Source organism: Dermacentor albipictus, chromosome 3 (assembly GCF_038994185.2).
Source record: "Dermacentor albipictus isolate Rhodes 1998 colony chromosome 3, USDA_Dalb.pri_finalv2, whole genome shotgun sequence".
NCBI classification, from domain to species: Eukaryota; Metazoa; Arthropoda; class Arachnida; order Ixodida; family Ixodidae; genus Dermacentor; species Dermacentor albipictus.
In genome coordinates, this window is record NC_091823.1 from 113,372,705 (window position 1) to 113,385,627 (window position 12,923).

Genomic DNA, 12,923 nt, shown 5'->3' on the forward strand with positions numbered 1-12,923 from the left:
CCGAAGGTGGGCGCAGCCGAGGCTGCCTCAACCTCCCAGGTCCCTTCCAGCGCTGGCAACAGCCGGCGCAGCCAAATCCCGCAAGGAGCCCCATCCACCTCCGGGATGGTGGGCGCAGGGGTCTCTCCTTCCGAGGTGAGACTCTCTCGAAAAACTTCTCGCTCTCAAGAGCGCGTGTCCAGCGCCTCACAAGAGGCAATGGACACAGCACCTATCCCCACGGCGCCCCAAGCGCCCAAGGAGCGGCGAGGCTCCCTCGAACGCTCCAAAAAAGGCAGAACCCCGGTTACAGGGCCTCGCAAGAGCTCTGTAATCTAAGGCATCACTTCCGTTTCCGTAAACACAGCACAAATTGACTTTAAATATGGATACACAAATCATACAATGGAATGTCAGAGGTCTTCTGAAAAACCTTGATGATGTACAAGAGCTCATCCACCAACACAATCCAAAAGTGCTGTGTTTACAGGAAACACACCTAAAATCAAAACATACAAACTTTCTCCGACAGTACATAACTTTTCGCAAAGACCGCGATGATGGTGTCGCATCATCGGGTGGCGTTGCCATCGTCATCCATAAAAGCATTGCATGTCAACGTTTACAGCTACAAACGCCTCTCGAAGCAGTGGCAGTTCGAGCTGTTCTTCTAAACAAACTTATCACTATTAGCTCTCTTTACATCCCCCCACATCACAAATTAACGAAACATGAATTCCAATCCTTTATAGATCAATTGCCAGAACCTTATGTTGTTCTGGGTGATTTCAATGCACACAGCAGTTTGTGGGGAGACTCTCGTATCGATGCGCGAGGTCGTCTCGTTGAACAATTCCTTTTTTCGTCCGGTGCGTGTCTGCTGAATAAGAAGGAACCCACTTATTACTGTCTCGCAAACAGAACCTTTTCTTCAATTGATCTTAGCCTAGTTTCCCCGTCAATTCTGTCTGAACTCGAATGGCAAGTTAACAAGAATCCTTACGGAAGCGACCACTTCCCAATCCTGCTTAGAACACCTGAAGTAAAGGAATATCCACCACAGGCTCCTAGGTGGAAAATTGACACTGCCGACTGGGAAAAATTCCGAACTCTATCTTGTATTTCGTGGGATGAGATGTCCTCGCTAGAAATTGACGCTGCTGTCGAATATTTTACAGCCTTCATAATAGATGCCGCATCTAAATGTATATCACAAGTAAATGGCCTGTCGTGCAAACCGCGTGTTCCGTGGTGGAACGACGATTGTAGGATCGCACGTAAAAATCAGAACAAAGCGTGGGGGTTGCTACGCGCCTCCCCCACTGCGGAGAATCTTATTAACTTTAAAAAAGTAAAGTCACAAGGCAGGCGAACCCGCCGTCAGGCCAGAAGAGAAAGCTGGCAAAAGTTTTTATCGGGCATCAACTCTTATACACAGGAATCAAAAGTCTGGAACAGGGTTAACAGGATAAAAGGACGACAAACTTATTCGCTCCCCCTGGTAAACACACAAGGCGATACCCTACTTGAACAAGCAGACTCACTAGGGGAGCACTTTGAAAGTGTATCAAGCTCAAATCATTATTCGCAATCATTCCTGAAATATAAACACATAGAAGAATGCAAGCCACTCACCAATAAATGCCGACAGAATGAACCGTACAATTGCCCTTTTAGTGCTGCCGAGTTGAAAGCGGCCTTGAGCGCATGCAAGAGTTCCGCACCAGGATCCGATAGAATCATGTATGAAATGCTCAAAAACTTACACAATGACACGCAACTTACACTACTTACACTCTTCAACACTATCTGGGATGCAGGGTACCTTCCAACGGCATGGAAAGAAGCCATTGTGGTCCCTGTTTTGAAACAAGGGAAAGACCCTTCCTCAGTGGCAAGTTACCGCCCGATAGCCCTCACAAGCTGCATGTGTAAGGTATTTGAAAAAATGATAAATCGGCGACTCATACATTTCCTTGAACAAAACAAATTGCTTGATCCCTTTCAGTGTGGCTTCCGAGTAGGGCGCTGCACAACCGACCATCTTGTACGTATTGAAGGACATATTCGTGACGCGTTTGTACACAAACAGTTCTTCTTATCGATATTCCTCGATATGGAGAAGGCGTACGATACGACCTGGCGCTACGGAATCTTGAGAGATTTGTCAGAAATGGGAATTCATGGTAATATGCTAAACGTAATAAAAAGCTACTTGTCCAATCGTACCTTCAGGGTGAAAGTAGGCAATGTGCTGTCACGTCCTTTTGCACAAGAAACCGGTGTACCCCAGGGTGGCGTGCTCAGTTGCACACTCTTTATTGTTAAGATGACAACACTTCGTACTTCCTTACCACCGGCCATTTTGTATTCCGTCTATGTGGACGACATTCAAATAGGTTTCAAATCCTGTAACCTCGCAGTGTGCGAGAGACAGGTACAGCATGGTTTGAACAAGGTGTCAGGGTGGGCAGAGAAAAATGGATTCAAAATCAATCCTCATAAGAGTTCTTGTGTTTTGTTTACAAGGAAAAGAGGCCTGGTTCCGGATCCCTGCTTAGAAGTGTGTGGACAACAGATACCTGTAAACAAAGAACACAAATTTCTAGGTGTCATACTCGACTACAGACTCACTTTCGTCCCCCACATTAAACATCTTAAAGAAAAATGTCTGAAAACAATGAACATAATGAAACTTCTATCCCAGACTACGTGGGGTAGTGACAGGAAGTGTTTAATGAATCTATATAAAAGCCTCATTCGATCGCGACTAGACTATGGTGCCGTCATTTATCACTCTGCCGCCCCAAGCGCACTAAAGATGCTGGACCCTGTTCACCATCTGGGTATCCGTTTAGCCACAGGAGCTTTCAGAACGAGTCCCATACAAAGTTTATATGCAGAATCGAATGAGTGGACACTTCATATCCAGAGAACATACATCAGCCAAACATATTTTTTGAAAGTCCACTCTAATCCCGAACATCTCTGTTTTAACACCATTAATGACATGACACGTGCCACACTATTTCGTAATCGTCCTTCCGTAAGACAGCCTTTCTCGCTGCGTGTGAGGGAGCTTAGCGAAGAAATGCACGTTCCACTCCTCGAGCTTCGCCTAATGCATCCAGCCAAGCTACTGCCTCCGTGGGAGTGGCAGCTCATACAATGTGATATATCTTTCATGCAAGTTACAAAACACGCTCTAGAGATTGAAATCCTAATGCATTTCCGGGAACTCCAGCACAAATACTCCTGCACGGAGTTCTACACAGACGCATCAAAGTCACACGACGGGGTGTCCTATGCAGCCGTCGGTCCATCCTTCTCGGAATCTGACGTACTGCACCCGGAAACTAGTATCTTTACGGCTGAGGCCTACGCACTGCTGTCGGCCGTAAAGCATATAAATAAATCAAAACTCCAGAAATCAGTTATATACACGGACTCCCTCAGTGTTGTGAAGGCCTTGAAGTCTTTCTGTAATCACAAAAATCCAGTATTTAATGAGCTCTACTCCGCACTGTGCAAATCATATATGTCTAACCAACTTGTGATCATATGCTGGGTGCCTGGACATAGGGGCATCGAGGGAAACGTTCTAGCTGACCAGATGGCCACATCAATCTCATTGCATGCAGTTAATCCTACTGCTTCGGTCCCTGTCACAGACCTGAAGCCTTTCTTAAGAAGGAAACTACGAAGCCACTGGCAACGCATGTGGGACGAAGAAATAAATAATAAACTCCATGTAATAAAACCACAATTAGGTTTCTGGCCTCCTGTAACAAAATCCCGCCGGACAGATGTCCTATTTTGTCGCCTAAGAATAGGACACACTTTTGGCACACATAACTTTTTACTCACGGGAAACGAGCCTCCAACCTGCGGTAGATGCGGGGAGAGGCTGACCGTCCTCCACGTCCTCCTGGAGTGTCGGGAAGCCGAATATGAAAGAAAGAAACATTTTCCCTTAGCATACCGACAGCACATCCCCCTTCATCCTGTTATGTTACTCGGCCCAGAACCTTTATTTGACACCAACGCAGTACTAAGCTTTCTGAAAGATGTTGTCTTGCATGTTTTTAGCCCCACGTGTTCGTAGCGGGTCCTCTCTCCAGAGGATGCCGCTGCGATAATTATTTTAAATAGCACATGTCTCTAGGCCCTTGTGGTTCAAGGGCACAGGCGAGGCAGCAGTGCTCCAAGTAATTTTACCATCTTATATATTTTATATTTTGCATCATTATTCTACGATGGATTTTAGTGTTTAGAGTATTCGTCATTAGTCATCGCCATAATTTTATAGCACATAGACTTTACGCACTTTACAGCGACAATTTTTTAGGCCACTTTACAGCCAAGTCACATCTCCATAATACATCGTCAACATCACCACTTGGCATGGCGCTCTTTGGCCAAACCTGGCCCTTGCGCCATTAAACACCACATATCATCATCATCATCATCATCATCATCATCACACACACACACACACACACACACACACACACACACACACACACACACACACACACACACACACACACACACACACACACACACACACACACACACACACACACACACACACACACACACACACACACACACACACACACACACACACACACACACACACACACACACACACACACACACACACACACACACACACACACACACACACACACACACACACACACACACACACACACACACACACACACACACACACACACACACACACACACACACACACACACACACACACACACACACACACACACACACACACACACACACACACACACACACACACACACACACACACACACACACACACACACACACACACACACACACACACACACACACACACACACACACACACACACACACACACACACACACACACACACACACACACACACACACACACACACACACACACACACACACACACACACACACACACACACAAAAACAAACAAACAAACAAAAAAGGGGGGTGGTCGAGTTTGCTCTGCGTCTTGTGCGGAAAACGTCTCGTCACGGGGTCGAATACGACGTTTCGGGGATCGACACCGCGTCTGATGTAGCGAACGTCATTCGTGGGTGACGGACCACGTGCATCGCCTGTCGACACTTCCGGTCTGCAAGGGTCGATCGGCTGCACCAAAAGGGCTCCTCCGCCGAAACCACGCGCGTGGCGACGTCCTCGGCGCGAAATACGTAACAGCGCGCTCTTGTCGGTGTAAATAGAAAAAGAAGGACGTCGCGAAGTGGGCAGCCGATGTCCGCGTGAAGCACCTCAATGACCGTGTGTTTAGCCCTCCCCCTCTCCCCCTACCTTATTTATTTTTTATTTATTTTTTTGTTTCGCTCCCCGAGAGGAACCGCTGTCCCGCGATGAGCTCAAGCCCTTCGTGACCGGGAAGCCCGGAAAGCCGACGGTTTCCCGGAGGACCGACCGCGCGCTCTGTCGCCGTAACGGCGGGAGCCACGTGGTCGTCTCGCGTTGTTTTTCGAGCAGCGTGTGGCTGACGTAATGGGCTTGGCCGTCGAAAAACACGGAATAAGCTAGTTTCGGCGTATACGTGCGTGCACATAGTGCCACGTGTTTCGGCTCCAAACTGCTGGTCCGAATGTGCGCGCCTCCGAAAAAGCTGCAGATTCACCTCGGGTGACGGGAGCGAGAACTTCGCGCGCGGTCACCGTATACGTCGGGAAGCCGTCTGCTACATCTCGAGTGCACGTACTCGCTCGTCTTGTGTGTCCGTGCTGTGTTCCTAAACGCGCACTGCATCACTATGGCGCCTTCTCTACACGTCTAACGTACGGGTGGCGGTCGCGGTGTGCTGCTATACACGTGTGCGCGACAATCATGGGCCTCCGCAGCGCCTTGGAGCGCTGGAAGAAGAGGCGGAAGGCGAGGCTTTCGCCGAGGCCGGCGGAGGCGAAGTCGACGGCCGCGGGAACGATTCTGACCGGAGGTAGCGGCGGCGCGCGCGAAGATGCCAAGTGGCGACCGGTGAGCCGTAAAAGTGGACGCGAACCGCTGTGTTGGCGCTTTTCGTGGCTGCAACCGCCGGGCCTGGCAACGATTCACGAAGGAACGTGCTACGTCTGTGGTGAGTGGAACGCCGTATATGGGCCCCGTCCCGAGAAAACGGTGCAGCGATCGTACATTACGGGTTGTCCGGTCTTCAGGAGTGCGGACTTCTTTATGGAAGGGTCTTAGAAACCGGATCTACCGCTTGTTAGCGAGCTCGGACTTTTGCTTACGTGCATTTCATCATGCTGCCGATGGAAATCCAGAGCTTCTCGCCAGGGCTGGACGGCCGCGTCTGCCGGCTTCAGGAATGAGAAGTTTTGCACATTTACAGCGCGCTAAAAAAAAGAAGCAAAAGAAAGAAACCGGAAACCCAGAACGTGCAGATAGTCATGTTGAAGCTATTCAACATGAACTTCATGTTGTATGCTCTCTTTTTTTCCAGCGCCCGAAATATGTATTCAAACCTAACAGCCCTGCTTTGTGCGTTGATTACTGCAGCACTGAGAACACTCGGCATGTCGACAAAGCGTACGTCATCTAGTTTGAAAAGACACGTCGCAGTGGGCTTAGCACATGGTGTTCATTTTTGTGTCAGTTCCTTCTAAGCGAATCCCGAGTCGACATCTATCTTGCCGCGCACACTGGTAGGCGTTCGTATGCGCTTCAAGAAGATGGCGTAAAGTGTACTCGCCCGGTAAATATTTCGCGCATATTTTGGTGTACAGGATCTATAATTAGTGTTACTTCTTTGGCTGGCGCCACATGAGGCATGCATTTCAAGTTCTATACGGGTCTAGTCGAGAGTTGTTTCTGCATCGATGACTGCTTAAAATAAAAATAAATGTATACATCCACCCTCTTTCATTATTCTCTTTTGACCGGCTGTTCCTTTAATTTCCCCTCTCTCTTCCTCTATCTCTGCTTTCGCAAAAAACTTTTCTTGAGTATAAGGCACGAACGTACGACGACACAGACAGTATAAGTCGCACACTGTGTACTCGTGTATGTCTGTGTCGTCGTTCGTTAGCGCCTGATGTGTCGAAAATGCAAAACTAACTTGCATCTTAAAGCTGTAGGGTGTTTCCTTTCGAGCCGCGACGTACCAAATGCGACGGCGGAAGCCTCGGATTTCCCTCCTACCCACAAGTACACGCGCCAAGGGAACGTCATGCATATAGGCCCATGGCAACTGTCTCCCACGAATGCTATACGCGCCAAGGGAACGTCGTCATATAGGCCCATGGCAACTGTGTCCCACGAATACGCTATACGTATAGCGAGTGGCACTCCCTCACCAGAGCAGGGTTGGCCACCCTGGTGCAGTACTTGGCCACAACCCTCCTATATATGAACACAACAATCAAACCCCGGCCCTCAGTAATACATGACCGGGGTTGTTGGAGAAGTATGGGAGAGGCCTTTGCCATGCAGTGGGCGTAACCGGGCTGATGATGATGATGATGATGATGATGATGATGATGATGATGATGATAGCGAGTGGAGAACGCGCGCGAGCCTTGAACTTCTACTCGTTTCGATGAATTGCGGCGCCGACGCAGCCAGGTGTGCGACAAGTGGAGCGGTATAGCCCAATCGCTCGTGTGTTGCGCGGTGTGCTCGCGGGACCGTGCACACTTTGGACCCCGATCGCGGGCCCATTAATTTGCGTCCTCCCGCAACGGCCCGCTGCTTGCGCGTACGCGCCACCGGTGCCCTTCTCCCGCACACGCGATGAAAGCGTGGTGCAGCGTTGCGTGGAAGCTCGCGCTGCGTCAGCGTCTCCGCCCACATGCGGCGAGGTCGCACCGGCGCACGGAGCTGTGTTCCTCCGCCGTCCTCGTCTGCTCTTTAGTAAAGGAACAGACGACAGTGCAAAGTCGGCTTGCTGCAGTACTAGCTGCTGTTGAAGGTACATTGAAGAGCAATACTAGTTAAAACTGGATACGTAAACAAAATTATTGAACGCCATTAAAGGTCAATCTTACCGGCAATAGAGGCGTGGTAAGTCGTAGAAGACGCAACTGGGAACAAAAGACGGACGGGGACGCCACGATGCATTCTTCGTACTAGCCCCGCTTGACGTCATGAATTTGAACAACGTCCGGAGGGGGGGGGGGGGGGAAGAGGGGGAGTCTTGAGGGAGCTTATCGATTGATTACATTGGCTCGCAGAGAAACTAAAGATCAAACTTAAGTTCTGATAACATTTTTCTTGCGCAAGAACGGTTCAAATACGAAAAAAAAAAGGTATTGAAATCCGTGACGTCACATTGACTTGTTGGCTCTACGTTTCGGGTGCCATATACTAAAAATGGAAACTAACACTTCGCCAGTAAACGACCATTTTTTCCGCCAATTAAGCGGAAACAAAACCTTGAAAAGAAAAAAAAGAGACAAAAGATGTCAATATGACAGTGCTCTATGAGGCTCCTTGAAGGCGACAAACGAGCGTGCTAAGGACGACACCTAGTTTAGTGGAGCCCACGAGCTTCGCCCTCTCTGTTGAATAAAAGTTTTCGCCACCCTCACCACGAGGCCGTCCGTAAACGCGTGCCGAAACAAAGCGCTACTATACAGCTTCCTCATCACCACAAGTCGATATGTTTCACATCGCTGCACTTCCTCCTTCTTCTTCTTCTTTTGTGAGACTGGGAGTTTCGAGTCGGTCTGGACCAAGGCTGCGTCTTCTGCCGCGCGGGGGCTGCCGGCCGTCCCCGTCACTCGCTGGCTGGTGCGGACCCCGTGCGTCCTTGGCGCGCGCGGCGCCCTGAGAAAGGAAAAACCGAGCCACGTGCTTTTTCTTCCAACCTCGCCAGCTCGCGTTTACATGCAGCCCGGCGACGCGCGGCGTTTCGCGGTTCAGGACCTGCGTGTACACACACGGACGAGCGGCGTTTATTAGGCGGAAGTCTCACTGTGTGCCGCATATATGCATGCTTTGCGCGCGTGTTTCACTTATGTATACACCGGGGTAGCTGTATATCGACTCCGAAGAGGATGGCGCAGGCGTGCTCTCTCCGGTTCGGTGTATGTATGTGTATAGTTGCGTGCAGTCTCGCGGGGGCCAACTGTGTAAGATTTGTGCGTGACGTGCGCCGCGCTTTTAATGAGGGTTGAAAGAGTGGCCGTTGTCTCGCGTGCTCCGAATTCGGACGTGTAGCGAGAAAGATACGCCCGTAGGATGGCGCCGTATTCCCGCACTATAGACCTCACGACCGTCTTGTAACGAGTGTCAGGATTGGGGGCTCAATCCCTTCGTCCGTGGTCCTTTGCCAAGATTGGAGTACGACATGAATTCGAAGGTAGCTGGCCCATGCCGTCGTCCAACTTATTTACGCTGAGATCGTTGATGAAGTGAAGAACTGCTTCTCATCGAGAACGAGGGAAAAGGGTTTATTTACAGAAATTAAATCAGTCTAACATGACTGCTTGAGAAAAAGAGTATTAGTCCAACAGGACTGCATGAGAGAAGTGACTCAGTCTAACATGACTGCTCAAGAGAAGTGTCCTCAGCATTCGCACAACCACAGTTTTTATACACTCGATCCGCCGGTCCTACGACGCGGCGACTGTTCGTTTACTCAACACCAACTCGCAGCTGCTCTGAAGATCAGTTTACGTACACAAAGGCAACCGCGCTCTGATGCCCGACGACGGCGTTGGCGGGGGTGCCGAAGCGTGAGACGCACCAAAATACGTTGTCCCCACGGCAGCTTGTCCAGCGTTTCAAATCAGCTCCGCGTTGGGGAACTCCGGAATCATTGTTCACGCACCGAACTAGTTCCGTCACAATGTCGAAGGGGCTGGAGGAAGGCGGCGGATTCCAACGCAAAGGCCGCTTCTTTGAACGCCTCCCAGCTGCAGCGACGGAGAGGGAGAGGTGCGCGTCTTGCACCCCTTGTCGTAATCGGGTGGCAAGGTGGCAATCTTGCTTCGAAGCTCGCCATTCTTGACAGCGCCTCCATGGGCCGGAAAGTCTCGACTGTCTAGCGCTGACAACCGCTAGGCAGGAAGAGAACGGCTGCTGGTCAGGGGGGGGATTGATGTCTTGGCTCGCAGCGACCACTTGTGCATTGCTGTCACCGCCCCAAAACATCCAACAAGGACAGGCAACTGCAAAATGAACCCCACAACACGGCTCTGCGCCGAGATGACGTGCATTGGCTCTCACCTTAGACTCGCTAGGCTTCAAAAAAACAACAACATAAGTGCAGAAACAAAAAAAAATGCTACATTTCACTATGCCAATTTCTGAAGCAAATTCCTGCTGACAAATTCAGCAATTAATGGAGGGAATTCTGCTGAATGAGAGGGGATTTTCTTCGCCTAAAGAAAAGCTAACACTAGTAACCCTAAAATTTAGGCGGGACCCTCAAACGCAGAATTCAAATTAGCCTGCTCAAACCATCCGCATTGCTATGCAACTTTCCCTTCTTATATCTAACGGAGAAGTTGTACTCTTGGAGAGTGAGGCTCCATCGGAGCAAGCGGCCGCTTTTGTGTGACATTTGATTGAGCCACGTCAGAGGACAGTGGTCGGTCTCGAAGATGAACTTCGCTCCGTACAAGTAACACGACAACTTCTGGGCGGCCCAAACCAAACAAGCGCATTCCTTCTCTGAAGCGCTGTAAGCTTCCTCTCTTACATTTAGTTTACGGCTGGCGTAGAGGATAGGATGCTCCTCGTTATCGTCGCCGACCTGACTAAGTACCACGCCCATACCTCTGTCACTTGCGTCGCATTGAACTATGAATTCCTTTGTGTAGTCTGTCGCGCGAAGCACAGGGCGAGAAACCAATAGCGTTTTCAAACTTTGGAAAGCGTTCTCTTTGTCCTTATCCCAGTGTACGTTACTCGGTGCTCCCTTTCGGAGGGCGTCTGTTAATGGACTTGCCAATTGCGAGTAATTCGGAATGTACCGTTGATAGTACCCCACAAGTCCCAAAAATGAACGAACGTCCGTTTTCGTGCGCGGCTGAGAAAAATCTCCAATCGTCGCTATTTTCAGCTCAGCCGGCCGTCTCATGTCCTGACCGACAACATGGCCCAGATAAGTAACCTGCGAACAACCAAACCTACACTTTTCTGCTTTCATCGTTAAGTCGACTTTAAACGTACGAAGCCTCGCATTCTTGTCGTAATAGAATGTGGCGTTCTTTTGAGCTATTGCCATGTTCTTTCCGACTAGTTCTTGATTTGCGCTTAGCCGTTCCAGTAAATTTAGCACGTATTCAACCACGGTTGGACTCTCCCCTCTTTCCTCCCACATCTCTCTTAACATTCTCAGTGGAGACCGGAGTGTCCTCCCATACACTAGTTCTGCTGGTGAGAACCCTGTCGCCTCATGTGGAACCGTTCGCAAAGCAAACAAAGTTGCCGGCAGACAGTTCTCCCAGTCCTCCTTGTGCTCGTAACAGAGCGCACGCAAAACTCGCTTAAGCACCGAATGCCACCTCTCTACACTGTTTGACTGAGGGTGATAGACAGAACTGTGTATTAACTTTACCCCGCACTTTTGCAAGAATGTGGAAGTCAGTGCGCTCGTGAATACTGACCCTTGATCTGCCTGAATTTCGGCTGGAAACCCAACTCGTGCAAACACTGTCAAAAGCGCGTCTACTACTTCGGTGGAGCTGAGCTCTTTCAAAGGGATTGCTTCTGGAAACTTGGTAGCCGGACACAGCATGGTAAACAAGTACCTGTAGCCTGATTTTGTTTTTGGAAGAGGCCCTACCGTGTCTATTACCAGTCGTCTGAAAGGCTCTGTTATTAAGGGCACTACCTTCAGTGGAGCTTTCCATGTCTCTCCTGGTTTACCAGAACGCTGGCAGGCGTCGCATGATCTTACAAAGTTTTCTACATCCTTGAAACAGCCAGGCCAGTAGTATTCCATAAGCAATCTTTCCTTTGATTTGTTTATGCCTAGGTGGCCGGACCACCCATTTCCATGACAAAGACTCAAAAGGTCCTGCCTATACTTAGTAGGTATGACTAACTGATCTAAAATCCTACCCTTTCGATCTCTGTTATGCCGATACAACAATCCTCCTCTCTCATGTATCGTTACGTTGCGCCTAGCAATGCCTTCTTTAGCTGTGTCATGTAATTTTGCTAAGCTCTCATCATTCTTTTGCTCAGCTGCCAGTGACTCTCTATCCACGCGTAAGAGTTGATCAAAGTTCTTTGAGGCCGGTGATAATAACGACCCTGTCTCGCTTGTGAGCGCGTCTGCTTGCTCTTCCTGCAGGCTAGAACTCTGACACTCTAGTGCTACGCTCTCATTGAGCTGGTCAGCTGGCAGGCTCTCCTCAACTGTTCTTTTGTCCCTTGGGCCTAGCTCGGATTCGGGTATTAAAGTTATCCCCTTTTCTGCTTCCGCTGGAGGAGCTTGAGCATTTTCAGCCGAAAGCGCCGCGATCTTACGAGCTTGGCCTCGGGTCAATGCCTGTACTATGCCCTCTCCCAGTTTGAGCCCTCTGTCACGCAGTAACTGATTCGAACGATTCGAAAAGATGTAGGGATACTGCAGTGACAAAAATTTGGAAACTGCAGCCTCAGTCTCTAGCTCCCCGAATGGTCCACTGATTTTGACTTTGGCCATGGGCAGACACACGCTGTGTTCTTCTACAACCTGTTTTATCCATGCTACTTTTCCGGTGAAGTCATCTACCATCACGTAAGACGGATGGACAATGTCCAGCGTGGCGGCACTGTCTCTTAGCACTCGGCATGGTTTTCCATTAACTTGCAGGTCGTGGAGATATGGACTTAAAAGTTCCATATTCTCATCTTTTTCCTCCACGTAGGAAAAAACTACGCTAGACTTCTCGCAGTTTACAGCTATATGTCCCAGTTTGTGGCATTTGTAGCAGCGAATTGGTCTAAC

The 12,923-nt window shown here is 49.5% G+C and overlaps 1 protein-coding gene across 3 annotated transcripts in view; it reads left to right on the plus strand.

Annotated features, from left to right (window-relative positions):
• Positions 1-12,923, plus strand: part of Orp8 (Oxysterol-binding protein-related protein 8) — a 140,530-nt gene that overhangs the window by 18,431 nt on the left and 109,176 nt on the right. The window contains exon 1 of one of the 3 annotated variants that reach the window (XM_065450327.2): positions 5,922-6,113. The exons of the other annotated variants lie outside the window; for them this stretch is intronic. The gene's annotated coding sequence lies outside the window, so the exon portion shown is untranslated. Of the gene's footprint in view, positions 1-5,921; positions 6,114-12,923 lie in introns of those variants that run through there. 3 annotated transcript variants of the gene reach the window in all.